The sequence below is a fragment of the Suricata suricatta genome, chromosome 5 (assembly GCF_006229205.1).
Source record: "Suricata suricatta isolate VVHF042 chromosome 5, meerkat_22Aug2017_6uvM2_HiC, whole genome shotgun sequence".
In the NCBI taxonomy this organism is placed as follows: domain Eukaryota; kingdom Metazoa; phylum Chordata; class Mammalia; order Carnivora; family Herpestidae; genus Suricata; species Suricata suricatta.
Window position 1 is genome coordinate 100,478,093 of NC_043704.1, and position 13,938 is coordinate 100,492,030.

General features: G+C 34.9%; 1 pseudogene; it reads right to left on the bottom strand.

Annotated features, from left to right (window-relative positions):
* Nucleotides 1-651: 651 nt before the first annotated feature.
* Nucleotides 652-13,938, bottom strand: part of LOC115291224 — a 30,594-nt pseudogene continuing 17,307 nt past the window's right edge.

A 13,938-nucleotide genomic window follows, 5' to 3' on the forward strand; every position in this document is an offset into this window, starting at 1 on the left:
ATTCCCAACTTGGAAACTACACTCCTCCAAAGACCTTTAGCTTCCTTTCAGAGGTGCACCCAAGTGGTGATAGTGAATAAGGTGTTGCTTTGTGTCTGACTGATTCCTTTTGTCAAACTTGCAAATATTTTGCTAGGAAAAAAACATTACTTTTAGAAATTCTCATTTACCTGATAAGATATAAAAACTCTTGTTCTGGGCAGGAACCAGCCCAATTAGTAATGACAGGACTGTCTGCTCTTGCCATATTTTGGATTGAGTCATTGAGAGGTATGTCATACAGAAGAGGATGTATACCTAGGACCAATATGGTCCTCTCAAGCTGGGTGTATAAACTGATTAATTTAGATTTCAACAGAGCATTGTTCTTTACAAACAAATTTTCCCTTGTGGGAAATCTCCCCAATCTCATCTTGTTTGTCCCTAAGAGTCTGGAGTAGAAGTGAGACTCTATCTAAAATTTCTGTCTGCCGGGAATTGAAAATTTGTCAGGTCTGCAGAGGCCTGAGAAATAGGGCACACCAACAACATAGACAATGAACAATGTCTAGATCCTCATAGGTGTGTCAGATTGCTGTTTTTTCTTTTTTTTTTTTAGCATTTCACTGAAAAGTTTTTGTTGGTGTTTGTCTTTTGAATAAAAATGGAAGTTTATTTTCCAGGAAGGATAATCCCATCTACTGGAACCAGTGCCTGGCCTCCTCTTTGCTGATCCTGTTTTTGTTTTTGGCCACAATGTAGCCTGCTCTGTGCTTCTTGTCTGCAGTTTTGAAACTTGGCCTTCCCAGAGCCACATAGAAATCCAGGACGTAGTTACCAGTGCTTGGGTCATGTTCAGTCCCCAGATTGACGTGCTCCTGCATCCCCAAACCAAAGATTCCAGTATTGGAGAAGTTAACTCATACTCCAGCACCTTTAAATCTTTCTCCAGGATTTCCTCTGCCTTGACCCCATGGAATGTGCAGTGTACAGCACTCTTTTCGTTTTTCTTGATCCCAAAGGATCTGATGGTGTATCTAGCTTTGGAGATCACAAGGTTCTGGCCTGTCAGCTGCTCCAGCACCTTAGCTGCCTGAGTCAGTCTGTCTCCACTTGGCCCCATCTCACAGACGCTGAGGGAGAGCTTGAAGATGGGAAGTTCCCACATGGAGTTCTCTTTTTTTTCACCTTGATCCTGTGCGATGATGGAGAACAGGAGGAGCCTGAGTACTGCTTGTTCAGTGTATCCAAACTATGGCTCTAATTCCTGCACTTATCTTTAAAAATGTCACAATATCACCAAAGATAGTTGAGAATTAAATGGCCCCTTGAGAAACTTTCAATATTAGCAAAATATTCAGTTGAGAACTACCTATAAGAAAGGAGAAGGGGTATAAAATTCCATATATCCAATGGTCTGTCTGCATTTTTACATGAAAGTTGTTAAATTCAGAAATTCAGATTCCAGGTTGTTCTGATGAGATATTGTTTGGCCAAAAAAAGTTATAAGTACACGAAGTTTTATATCCCCCTACACTACCCAAATCACCACTTGAACACTATGGTCTCTGTGGGGAATAAGTTTAGGAACCTCCCAGGCTTATATGAATGGGTTAACAAGGCATAAAAAATACAAAACCATAGGATGCTCACACCCAAGTTTGGGAAAACATGATTGACACCCCAAGAATAGGATGGTGCAAAGGCACCCTTAGAATAGGACAGTGTGAAGGCATCCCAAGAATATGAGGGTGCAGAACCCCCAAAATAGTAAGGGACAAGCAAAGGCCCCCAAATAGGAAGGGGCACAAAGTCTCCCAATACAAAGGTATATGAGGTAAGCAAGATTAGACATGCAGGGCAAAAGTGCCCCCCAATTTAGTATTATAGCAGAAAGCTGCTTTCACAGGAAGGAAGGACCAAATTAGGTAAGCAGGTAATTCGGGCTATGGACCTCCGCAGCTGTGCAGCTGTGGGTGACACCATCCATTGTGGAGCTCATTTACTAAAGAAAAGGTACCTTGTTAACCTTGAAGTGTTTTGCCCGATATGTCTTCTCCCCTAGGCTAGCTAATGTAGACAGGGCACCTCCTTTCTTCCCTTAACAACTACCTGCTCATCTGCCTGGTGCCAGGATTTTGTTTTACATTGACCCAAACCCCAAACTGTATATCTTCAAAACCCCCCTTTCCTGCATGCCCATGAGTTGATGTCCACAGCTTCTCTGTCTCTTTGTGCACACTCATCACCCATCAGAAGCCTTCTGATCTTAATAAACACTGGACAGGGACCCTTTTTCAGGACTCTTGTCTTTTCCCAGACATTAGCCATCTCTCTCTCCTATTTTTTAATCCGGAGTCCCGCTCTCTTGCTAAGACAAAAGGGAATTTTAGACCCAGAATCTATGACAGGTCTTTATGTTGCTGGCTAACATTCCATAATCCTCTTTATAACCCATTTTCCTTTCCTTTCATTTTCTCAGACCAGAAACATCCACAGCTTATTTGCTTAAAATTCATCTCTTGGGGGGCCCCTGGATGGCTCAAGTGGTTAAGCGTCTGACTCAATTTTAGCTCAGGTCATGATCTGTGCTGGTAGCAAAGTGTCAGTTTGAGATTCTCCCATTCTCGCTGCCCCTCCCCCACTCACACTCTATGTAGCTCTTAAAATAAATAAATAAACTTTAAAAAACTAATCTCTTTTTGAAATAGGCAAGATACTCACAATTGGTTTTAGGCCCTTACTTCATTCTCTGCTGAGAACTATTATCTAAGAATTTTTAATACTCTGAAAAGACATAATTCAACACTTTCAAATCTATAACAATTGATTCATATCCTAATAGCAATCTCAGATTTAGGGGAAAAAAAGTGCACAAAGATAGAGTGGAAAGATTCTGAGGGTGATTTATAAGACTACAAATTGCATAGAACATCAGGCAGATTTGAAAAATCTAGATGTTGGACAACATCTTTTGAAGGCTTTACCCAGAGTCATTTTCTATAAAAAGAGATTAAATTCTAATTCAATCCTGCAGGTAAGAAAAGAATGAGTCTACTGGAAACTTCTGGAATAAGCTAACACCACTAGGCAGCACTTAGGAGTAGATCCTGAAGCAGATGTAACATTAGCTATGTTTTCACTTTTTATGATCAGTCTTGAATCATAGCTAAATGGATTTCATCTGCAGAACAAAACTAGGTTGGCAAATGGCCCAACTTCCAGATCTTTAACTCCTCACTGAACATTTTAAAAGCGTCTTAGAACAAAAACAGATCCTAGTCATTAAGCATCTAAGGAGGGAACATTTTGATCAAGATGCCTGAGACCCTGTAAGCAATAAGACATTAGATGAACAATTATATTGTGCTAAGAATGCTGTCCAGTAAGATAAAGTTGGTGACCAATAAAACTGCTCCAAGACAATATTAAACACTTTATTTGTTATTTTTCTTTACTTTGACCCAGCTTCCTTTGGTGTGAATTATTTTAATAAATTAGCTCTTCAGGAATTAAGCAAGACATAACTTTTTAGACAATAATATCACAATAAGCCAGGCAATCAAAATCTAATACCTCTTCTGGTTCTGAAAATTATGGTGTAAATGAATTTATTTCTATCTCCGACCAGGTAAAGCTAAAAACCCTGGACATTATATATAAAAAGAAAAGACAAAGAAAAAAGAAAAGAGAAAAAAGAAAAGACAGAGAATGTTAAGGGCTAGAAGAAAAAGGCAGATTGACTAGGAACCCTGAAACATGAGGAATATCATAGTTGTGACTTTGTTGTGCTTTATTTTTGCCTCCTATATATATTTGACTTCTCAAGAAGCCCGCAACTAGATTAGATTTGGCACCAAAAAAAATGTTTCAAGAAAAGTGTGTTCTCTCGTGCCAAAGAATCATATAAGTAGCAGGCTTGAAAGACAGAAAAATGTTTACAATTAATTCCTACTCCAGCAAAATATCGAGAAAAAAACACAACAAAGGCTGACTTCACTTTCACTTACAGGAATGAGGATCCTCCTCCTTCCTCAGTGAGGTGATGTTGGTGGAGGCAGAGAGGAGAGTTTGAACTTTAACCAATTCCTGGTGGTAACTAATATTTTTCTGAATAGTTGTTCAGTTTACTTGTATTTTATATTGCTTACCTAACATTTTCCAATGTCTCTTGTGTCAATTCTAATATTATTGATTTATATCTTCTCTCTCTCTCTCTCTCTCTCTCTCTCTCTATATATATATATATATATATATATATATATATATGTATATTATTTTTTCCCAGAGATTTCATTTATATAGTCATTTTCTAGAAACAGTTTTATTTTGATCTTCTCCATGTCATTATTTTGTTTTCCATGTTTACTCATATTTTCTCTTATACATATTTAACACTTTTTAGGCTCATAAACATTTTACTCTGACTTAATAAATTAAGTAAAGTATTAGGAATGCATTTAGAGAGAAAAGTAAAAGCCATATAATAGTGTATTAAAATAAATAGGACTTTATTTTTCCCTTATTCTCAAAAAGACTGAGGATAGAGGAAGTGATATAATCAAGATGATAACATAGATTGTTTCCAAATTCAGTCTCTCTCACAGACCAACTAACAACTATTCATAGACAAGATGCCATGTGAAAGCCCCAAAACCCAGGGATGGGGCTGAAGCACCCCCCTGGACCATAAATACAGAGAGGATTGCATTAGAAGGTTAAGAGGAGTAGAACAGCTACACTGGACCATATCACCCCTTCCCTAGGCTGGCACAGCACTGCACTGAGAACCAACACTCCCTACCCCCAGCCTGTGGTTTCTTCTGTGGGAAAAGAGTTCAAGGTGGATATCTAAGGTGTCCAGCATTATGAGACACTACCTGGGAGGCCCATTTGGGTCTTACCTCATGGTGATCAACGAGGGAATCTGGGACTTGCCTACTGGGAATGAGGTAGAGACAGAGAAGGCGGTGGGGCTTATAACAACCATTGCCTAGATCTTGGGGGACCGAGTTCCTGCTGGTAACTGTGTCTAAGCAGAGACCCTAGCCAGAGGTTCCCAGAAGTGGGATTGCTGGATCACATGCTAGTTCTGTTTCTAATTTTTTGTGCAATCTCCATACTGTTTCCCACAGCTGCTGTATCATTTTATATTCCTACCAACAGTGTAGAGGGTTCCAATTTCTCCACAAATTTGCCAACTTTTATTAAGTTAAAAATTATTTTTAGACCTACACAATAAAATTTATTCTCCTTTGCTTTATCTAGACTACTGAAAGGAAATGCCTATCTTCTTATTAATTAATTAATTTATTTATATTTAATTTTTTTGCTGAAGGAGGGAAAGCCTTCCACTTAGAGGATAGCCAGGTATAATTACCCTTCTTAGAATTTGTATCTGAGAAGATTTCTTTTAGTATCAAGACTTAGAAGAAGGAGGCCTTGGGCTTTCTGCCCTAACCTCTCACTATTATGTCAGTGTTATAGATTCTATAGATTCCTGTCTCTTTCTTGGGAAGAAGAGGGTCACCCTTATAAGCCAAAGAAAGGATGACTAGGCACTCTCCTTTTTGTTTTTAACTAATAAGATGCTAACCTGAAACACACGCATGTCTGTGAAGAATGGAATATTCAGCCAAAGCAAGAAGGAAATGCTACCATGACAGGGAAATACAATACTGTATGATTTCACTTACCTATGGAACAAAAAAAAATGCTGAACTCACAGAAACAGAGAGTAAACTGGTAATTGGCAGCAGTACACAATAAAGTGGGGGGAAAATGGGCGAATGTGTTATGTTTATATTTATAAGTTCCATTATAAAATAAATAAGTTCTGAGGTTGTAATGTACTATATGATCACTATAGTTAACAATAGTGTATTGTATATTTAAAATTGCTAAGAGAATAGATCTTAAAACTTCTTAACATACACCCAAAAAAGTAACTATATAGATGATGGATGTATTAACTAACCTAATAATGGTAATCATTTCATAATATATACATATTATATATATATTACATATAACAAATCATCAACAAAACACATATACATTATATACATAGATACAATGATATATGGCAATTATATATATCAACAAAGGTGGGAAATTTTTAAATAATTAAGAAAAAAAGACCAGAGAAGGTCATTTATCTTCTTATCTTCAATGTGCATGAATTCTATTCTCCAAATCACCCCATCATCCAAAACAGATGCTAACATGAGCAATTTCATCAGTGCTATAGGCAACAGAAAGGAAGGTAAGAGAAGAGATTAAAAACATTTCCAAAATTTATATCTCAATGATGAAAATAAAGTCATATAACTATCCCTAGTTATGATCATCAAATAAAGGTTTTCAGATGGAAAATGTAGTCTTTATGTTTCTAAAGTGTTCAGTTGTTTGTGGTGAATCAACCACCATGCTCATTTCAACTAAAGCATTTTGACACTGCATCTCTGCTCTTCAATTATTTTTTTGATTCAACTTAAAAAGATACCTGTGATTTCACACATTTCTAATTTGTGCTGAAAGTTATATACTAATTAAATTTGGGAATTATATTACTGTGGAAAAGGTGGAGAGACAGAGTTGGATTGTCAGTCCTTTTTTTATACAATATCTGCATTTCAAGTTCATGTTCTGGGTGAATTGTATTGCCCATCAATATTTTTATGTTGAAGTACTAACTCCCTGTAACTCAGAATGTAAATGTATTTGTAGATAAAATCTTTTTAAAGAGGTAATAAAGTTAAAAATCAAGTTTTTTAGGGTGAGCTTCTTTCTTATCTGACTGGTGTCCTTATAAGAAGCAAAAAAATTAGATGTAAAAAATCTAACATTTGTTGGGGTACTTGGGTGGCTCAGTCAGGTAAGTGTCTGACTTTGACTCAGGTCATGATCGGGCAGCCCATGAGTTTGAGCCCCATGTCGGGCTCTGTGCTGACAGCTCAGAGTCTGAGGCCTGCTTCAGATTCTGTGTCTTCTTCTCTCTCTGCCCCTCCCCTGCTCATGCTCTGTCTCTCTCTGTCTCAAAAATAAACATTAAAAATTTTTTAAAAAATCTAATTGTGTTAAATAATGATAAGAAAATGGCTTTGCAAAGGGATGAGAGGAGTGAATGACTTGAGGAAGAAATGTGTTGGTAATGTTTAAGGAAGAGCAAGGAGACAGATGAAGAATATTGAGATTTTTTTTAAATTTCAAAAGTAAAGGCACATAGGTGACTCAGTCAGTTGAGTGTCCAACATCTCAGGTCATGATCTCATGATTCATGAGTTTGAGGCCCACAATGCTGACAGCTCAGAGCCTGGAGCCTGCTTCGGATTCTGTGTCTCCCTTTCTCTCTGCTCCTCCCCAACTTACGCTCTGTGTCTCTCTCTCAAAAATAAATATGCATAAAAAATTTTTAAATAAGAAAAATATTTCTGTCTATATATAAACACATATATTTCTTTTTCTCCCTGCTTTATTGAAATATAATTAACATATAATATTGTATACGTTTAAGGTGTACAACTAGTGATTTTATATATGCATATATATACAAAATGACTAACACAATAAGGCTAGTTACCATATTCATAATAGTAATATATATTGTATCAAAGGAAACAAGCTTCTAGCTATAAGATCAAAAAGTCTGAGAATGTAGTGTAAACATGGTGACTATAGTTAACAGTACTATATTGTATAGTTGAAAGTTGCTAAAGGAAGTAAATTTTAAAGGTTCTTACCACACTGACTAAATGATATATATTTTAATTGAATTTCTAAGTAGAACTCTTTGGTTTTCTTTAGAAAATGTAAAATCAAAATAATATAAGCCCCCTTCTTCATTAAGGAAAATATTTTTAAAATATGACTATTATTTTGAAATGAATACACTTCTATTAAAAAGGGGCTGTAAAGCAAACCACTTTGTGTTAAAAATATTCAGGCACTATGTTAAAATCCCTTCACTTTGATCATAAGGCAAGCTAAGAATACATAATTGTGTGATACAGAAAACTAACTAAAGAACTTGCCTCTTTATTCAGATTGGAGAGAAATTTATATATAAATTTATTTCAATCATGATTGAAAGATTTCTTAAATTGTTTTTACATGCAATTTTGTATAAAATTATGAGTTCTTTTCTTACAGATTTATAAAACAACTACATATTAAATTTAATTTTAAACCCACTAGCTTCCTGGAGATAAGAAATATGTATTTGTAAGAAACAAAAAATCCATAAAAATACATACATATTGTTGATTAATGACAGCATCATATTTTTCCTCTGGTTTCTTTTTAAATCTTAAGATACGTATAAAAATTACAAGAGATTATGGTTGTAGATATCTATTATGATCTTTCATGTGTCATTTGTTAAGTAGGTATTAAAAATGATCAAAAGTGATTTTTTGAGTTTCTAAACATGGAACATGTTTTATGCTTTTACATTAATTTCCATTATGACACTATTTTAAAGTTGCATATCATAATCATGAAAAATATTTTTACATCTTACTCTTGAAACAATTTATAGTCAGAATTCCTGTGCACTAGTGCAGCCCACGGTGTATATGTATGAGCTACAGTGGGGATAAAAGGAGAATAAGGCACACTGCCAATCCTCAAGAAGCTCATAGTCTAACGGGGAAGCCATTCTAGTAAGCAGAATACTAACTGTAGTATGAGAGGTGAAATGATTTCCTAGGATGAGATGGTGCACAATGGACAATAAATTAAATCAATAATAATTGCATTAATTATTTGGGTGGGTGGGGCAATAAATTAATTCAACAGTCATTCAGCAAATATTTCTTAATCTTTTACACTGAACCAATTAAATATTACCCTATGCACAGTGCAATGGTAGTACTGAGAGTCTACGGTTCAACTTAGCATTTTGAAATGTTTTATATAATTAACTGTTTTGGGGTTGATCAAAGGAAATAGGAGTTTAAGTTCTTTTTTGAAAATATTTTTTCTTGTTTTATTAAAAACCTGTCTTTGAACTGTCAGCACTAAGTTTAGTATAATTATCTTCATAATGTGAGGAGGCTCTAGCTGGATGTAAGTCACAAGAAATGGCACAAACCTAAAAGGAAAATGAAATCAAGAGAGTGGATAAAATATCCTTCTTTCAGGTGGATCTAAGAAGGGATGTACTTCACAAATATTCCTTTCAGTTTGAGAGCAATTCAAAAAAGGAAAGAGTCAAGAGCATCATTGCTTCAAAAGCTGACCTAGGATAGCTTTTCAAGGGTTACAGAGAGTATTCTCACTGAGGAGAGGAAAGGCTGCACTAACTACTTGATTTCAACCGAGATCAGGTTCATACAAGTGCCACCTTCTGGAATGGACAAGCAGCGAGTGCAAGCACTTACATCAAGTCGAAATGTGAAGGTTGAATGCATCATTCAGAATTCTGAGTTGAAACTTCATTTGGTTGAAATAAACTGTGCTTCATTTTAATTCTTGTTTCAAGTCAGGATACACATGTTGATTGATTTATCACCATCAAGTGATAAATTTTCTGAAAAGAATATATTTTGCTCAACTTTAAAATAGCTTACAGGAAAAATGAACCAAGAAAAATTCATCCTGTACAGAAGAAGGCCATGCTGAAGGTAATACAGAGAAATAAAATGGATTTCCAGATATTGCACTTCTTACTTGAAATACAAGAGTCCCCAAGAAGTTGGGAAAAAAGAAAATTATAGGTATCTTACTAGATAATTAATATATATTTTTATTTTTAAATTATTGTTATCACTATTACCAGTGCTACACCCGTGCCCATGTTCCATGAGTTTCTCTAGGGAGAACAAATAATTGATTTGATGTTATTTATCTGACCAACTTGTATTGGTTTAACAAATGTAATGATTTTAGATTTCTTGATCAGCTGCTAGGAAACTTTACAACACTATCTTTAAATATATATATTTATATTTATTTATAAATTTATTATTATACCAACATATTTTTTCTTACAAGTAATTTTAACTCTTTAGTTAATGTTAAATTCCACCTCCCATCTCTGGGAAAAAAATAATCACTAAGAAACATATTTTTTGTTCGTGTGATTGATTTGTTTGGTAAATTTATCAAACTATTATCATTCAAAACATAATCATGTTTTAATTATGCTTTTGTTGGAAACATGGATCAGTGATTAAAAATAAGTTTATAATATCACAGATTGATATCAGTGAATTATTTATTCTGATTAATATTAAACTTGAAATCATTATATATATCAAACAATATATATATCAAACAAATCAGCAACAGTAGGCTTTTCAGTAAAGATAATCTTGCTATCACAATGATAACAAATAATTCAGTAATATATATTATTTATTGTAAAAAGCACTAAATGTACTTAGATGTTTATTTTTAAATTATTTTTATCACTGTGGGTTACATTGCTGTTTTTATATGAGAAAGACCAAGAAATAACACATGGACTATTTGCAGCAAAGTTTAAATAGCTTCTAATTGTATTCTCATATTTAATAAAGGTGCTGTAATATTTTGGCAATAAAGCAGAGGAGAAGAAATAACTAGAAGAAATAAAAGATAGATTTATGAAACCAAGGAAATAACTAGAAGAAATGAAAGACTAATGAAACCACATCAAATACTGATAAAAAATATAGGTAGAAAAATTAAGGATAGTTTTGGTTGCTTCCTTTAGCTTGTTTTAGTAAGTGATTTATATCTTTATTTGATATAACAAACCATCTTTATATAGAACAGGATGCAAAATTTATATAAAATTTTAAATAAATATGAGTTTTCGGAGAAATCCCTTCTTTAAAATTATATTATTGGTTATAATTTACTAGACTCTTGAGGGACATGTTTACTTCAAATTGTTGTTAGTTTTGAGAGAGAGGTATAATCAAGTGACAAATACAAAAGTTATTATAAAATGTAGTGTAAGTGATATAAAAGTGTAGTATATTGGTAGCGAGTAGTAAAGTTACATATATCATAGGTTTAAGGAAGGAATGGGGAGATGGCTGTGAATGGTGAAGATTTAAAATTTGTAAAGAAAATAGATGTATGGTGTTCAAAAGTCTGTTTCAGTGTCTTATAGTCATATCTTGTAGACACACTTACACTGACCAAAAGCTTTCCATCTGCTATTCTGGATGGATAGGTCTGTGCATTCATAAAAGACAAGAACTAAATAGTTAATTTTTGTTTACTTTTTACAAACTTTGGAGGAAAAAATAAAACCTGCATGATCTGGCTGGCAGGAAGCTGTGGAAATAACAGTGTGAAGGATTTAGTCTTTGCCATTAATCTATGAATGGAAGTAGAGGACACTATGGAAGAAATTCTAGGCAAAGTAAAAGTCTTGGAAAAATGAGGGTGGAAGGAGGGTACTGAGTAGACCATTAGAACAAAAGATCACTTATAATGTGGTAGCAGGAGAAAAGAAGGATTAATAAAAAAATAACAGGCTGTGAAGGTTTGAAAGCTAAGAGTATGAAATTTAATACAAGCAATACAAAAATAACTCAATGATACAAGGTTTCATTAGAATTTTTCTGACAAATGCCAGATTGCTTCATGGAGAAAAGGACACCATTTAGAAAGGAATTTCAATATTATGAACGTGAGGCAATGTGGGAGGGTGTAGGAGGACATATTGGTTATGCAAAGATACTGGATTTTATCCAGAAAGCAATGGAGAGTAATTTGCATTTTGGAAATTTCACTTTGCAGGGTGGATAATATATGGAAAGAAGACACGATTGGAGGAGGCAGTGGGATAAATTGGGAGAATTTTGGTTGATTCAGAGAAGAAATAATCATGTTGGAGAGAAGACAATCAATCCAATACATATTTCTGAGTTTAAATTGTCAGTACTTAACAACTAACTGAAAATGAAGCTGTTGATGGAGATGATGCAGTTAAAGGAGATTCATTGCATTCCGGCTTGAGCAAATGGAAACAGTGCCATTCTGAGATGTATCAGTAATTGGAGAAGTTTCATGGTATTGAGGGGTGGCGATGAGTGACAGTTTGTTTACAATAAATTGGTTCCATTATCTATGGCTATCTAGATGGAGGCTGGATGACTGTCTATGATGTTGGAAATTTTGGATCTGAGGTTAAGCAAATATTTAATATTTTCAGGGTTTGGGGGATAATTAAAAAAGACTGAGGATTTGAAGACCAAGAAAAAGGAGAAAAACAAGGAGAAAGAGAGAAAGAAAGAAAGAAAAATGGGAAGAAGGGGCACCTGGGTGGCTCAGTCAGTTGAGTGTCTGACTTGGGCTCAGGTCATGATCTTGCATTTGTGGGTCTGTGCCCCGTGTCAGGTTCTGTTCTGACAGCTCAGAGCTTGGAACCTGCTTCCAGTGCTGTGTCTCCCTCTCTCTCTGCCCATCCTCTGTTCATTCTCTCTATCGTGTTCCCTCTCTCTATCTCAAAAATAAATAAACATTGGGGCACCTGGGTGGCTCAGCCGGTTAAGCATCCTGCTTCGGCTCCAGTCATGATCTCACAGTTAATAGATTCGAGCCCCACATTGGGCTCTGTGCTGACAGCTAGCTCAGAACCTGGAGCCTGTCTTCAGATTCTCTGTCTCCCCCTCTTTCTGACCCTCCCCTGTTCACACTGTCTCTATCACTGTCAAAAAAAACATTTAAAAAATTTAATAAAATAAATAAATAAACATTAAAAATGGGAAGAAGACATGAATAGACAGTTTTCTAAAGAAAACATACAGATGACAGACACATGAAAGGATATCCATCATCACCCATTATCAGAGAAATATAAATCAAAACTGGAATATTACCTCGCTCCTGTCAAAATGGCTAAAAGCAGTAACACAAGAAACAGTAGGTGTTGATGAGGAAGAGGAGAAAGGGGAAACCCCGTACATTGTTAATGGGAATGCAAACTGCTGCAGCCACTCTGGAAAACAGTTTGGAGGTTCTTCAAAAAGTAAAAAAATAAACAAACAAACAAAAATGAATTACACTATGATCCAGCAATCACAGTGATAGTTATTTACCCAAGGAATACACAAATTCTAATTCAAAGGGATACATGCACCCTAATGTTTATTGCTGCATTATGTACAATAGCCAAATTATGGAAAGAGCCCAAATGTCTATTTACTGATGTATAGATAAAGATGTGGTATATATGTGTGTGTGTGTATATGTGTGCATACAATATTCAATATACGATGGAATGTTACTTAGTCATAAAAAGGGTGAACTTTTGCCATTTGAAGGCTATAGATGGAGGTAGGGAATATTATGGTAAGTGAAATAAATCCATTAGAGAAAGACAAATGCCATATGATTTAACTAAAATGTGGAATTTAAGAAACAAAACAAATGAACATAGAAGGAAAAAAAAAACAGAGAGGAAAACCAAAAAACAGATTCTTATCTATGGAGAAAAACTGCTGGTTACCAGAGGGGAATTGGGAAGGAAGGATGAGTTCAATAGGTGATGGGTATTAAGGGTACTTGTGTTGAGTACCAGGTATTGTATGTAAGTGTTGAATCATTAAATTCTACACCAGAAACTAATACAACACCGTATGTTAACTAACTGAAACTTAAATAAAACTTCGTAAAAAGAAAGAGAAATGCAAAGGCAGGCCACAGACTAGGAGAGAATATTTACAAAGGATATACAGCTTATAAAGGACTGTGATCCAAAATATGTAGAAAAACTTTAGAACTCAATGAAAAAACCAACAAAAAGTGTTTAAAAATGGTCCACAGACCTGAAAAGATAGCTCATCAAATAAGATATACAGATATCGAGAGCATATGAAAAGATGTTCTACATCATTTGTTATAGGGAAGTGCAAATTAAAACAATAATGAGAAATCACTACATACCTATTAGAATGGCAAAATCCAGGGCACTGACAACACTAAACATTGAGAATATGGAACAATAGGAATTCTCAT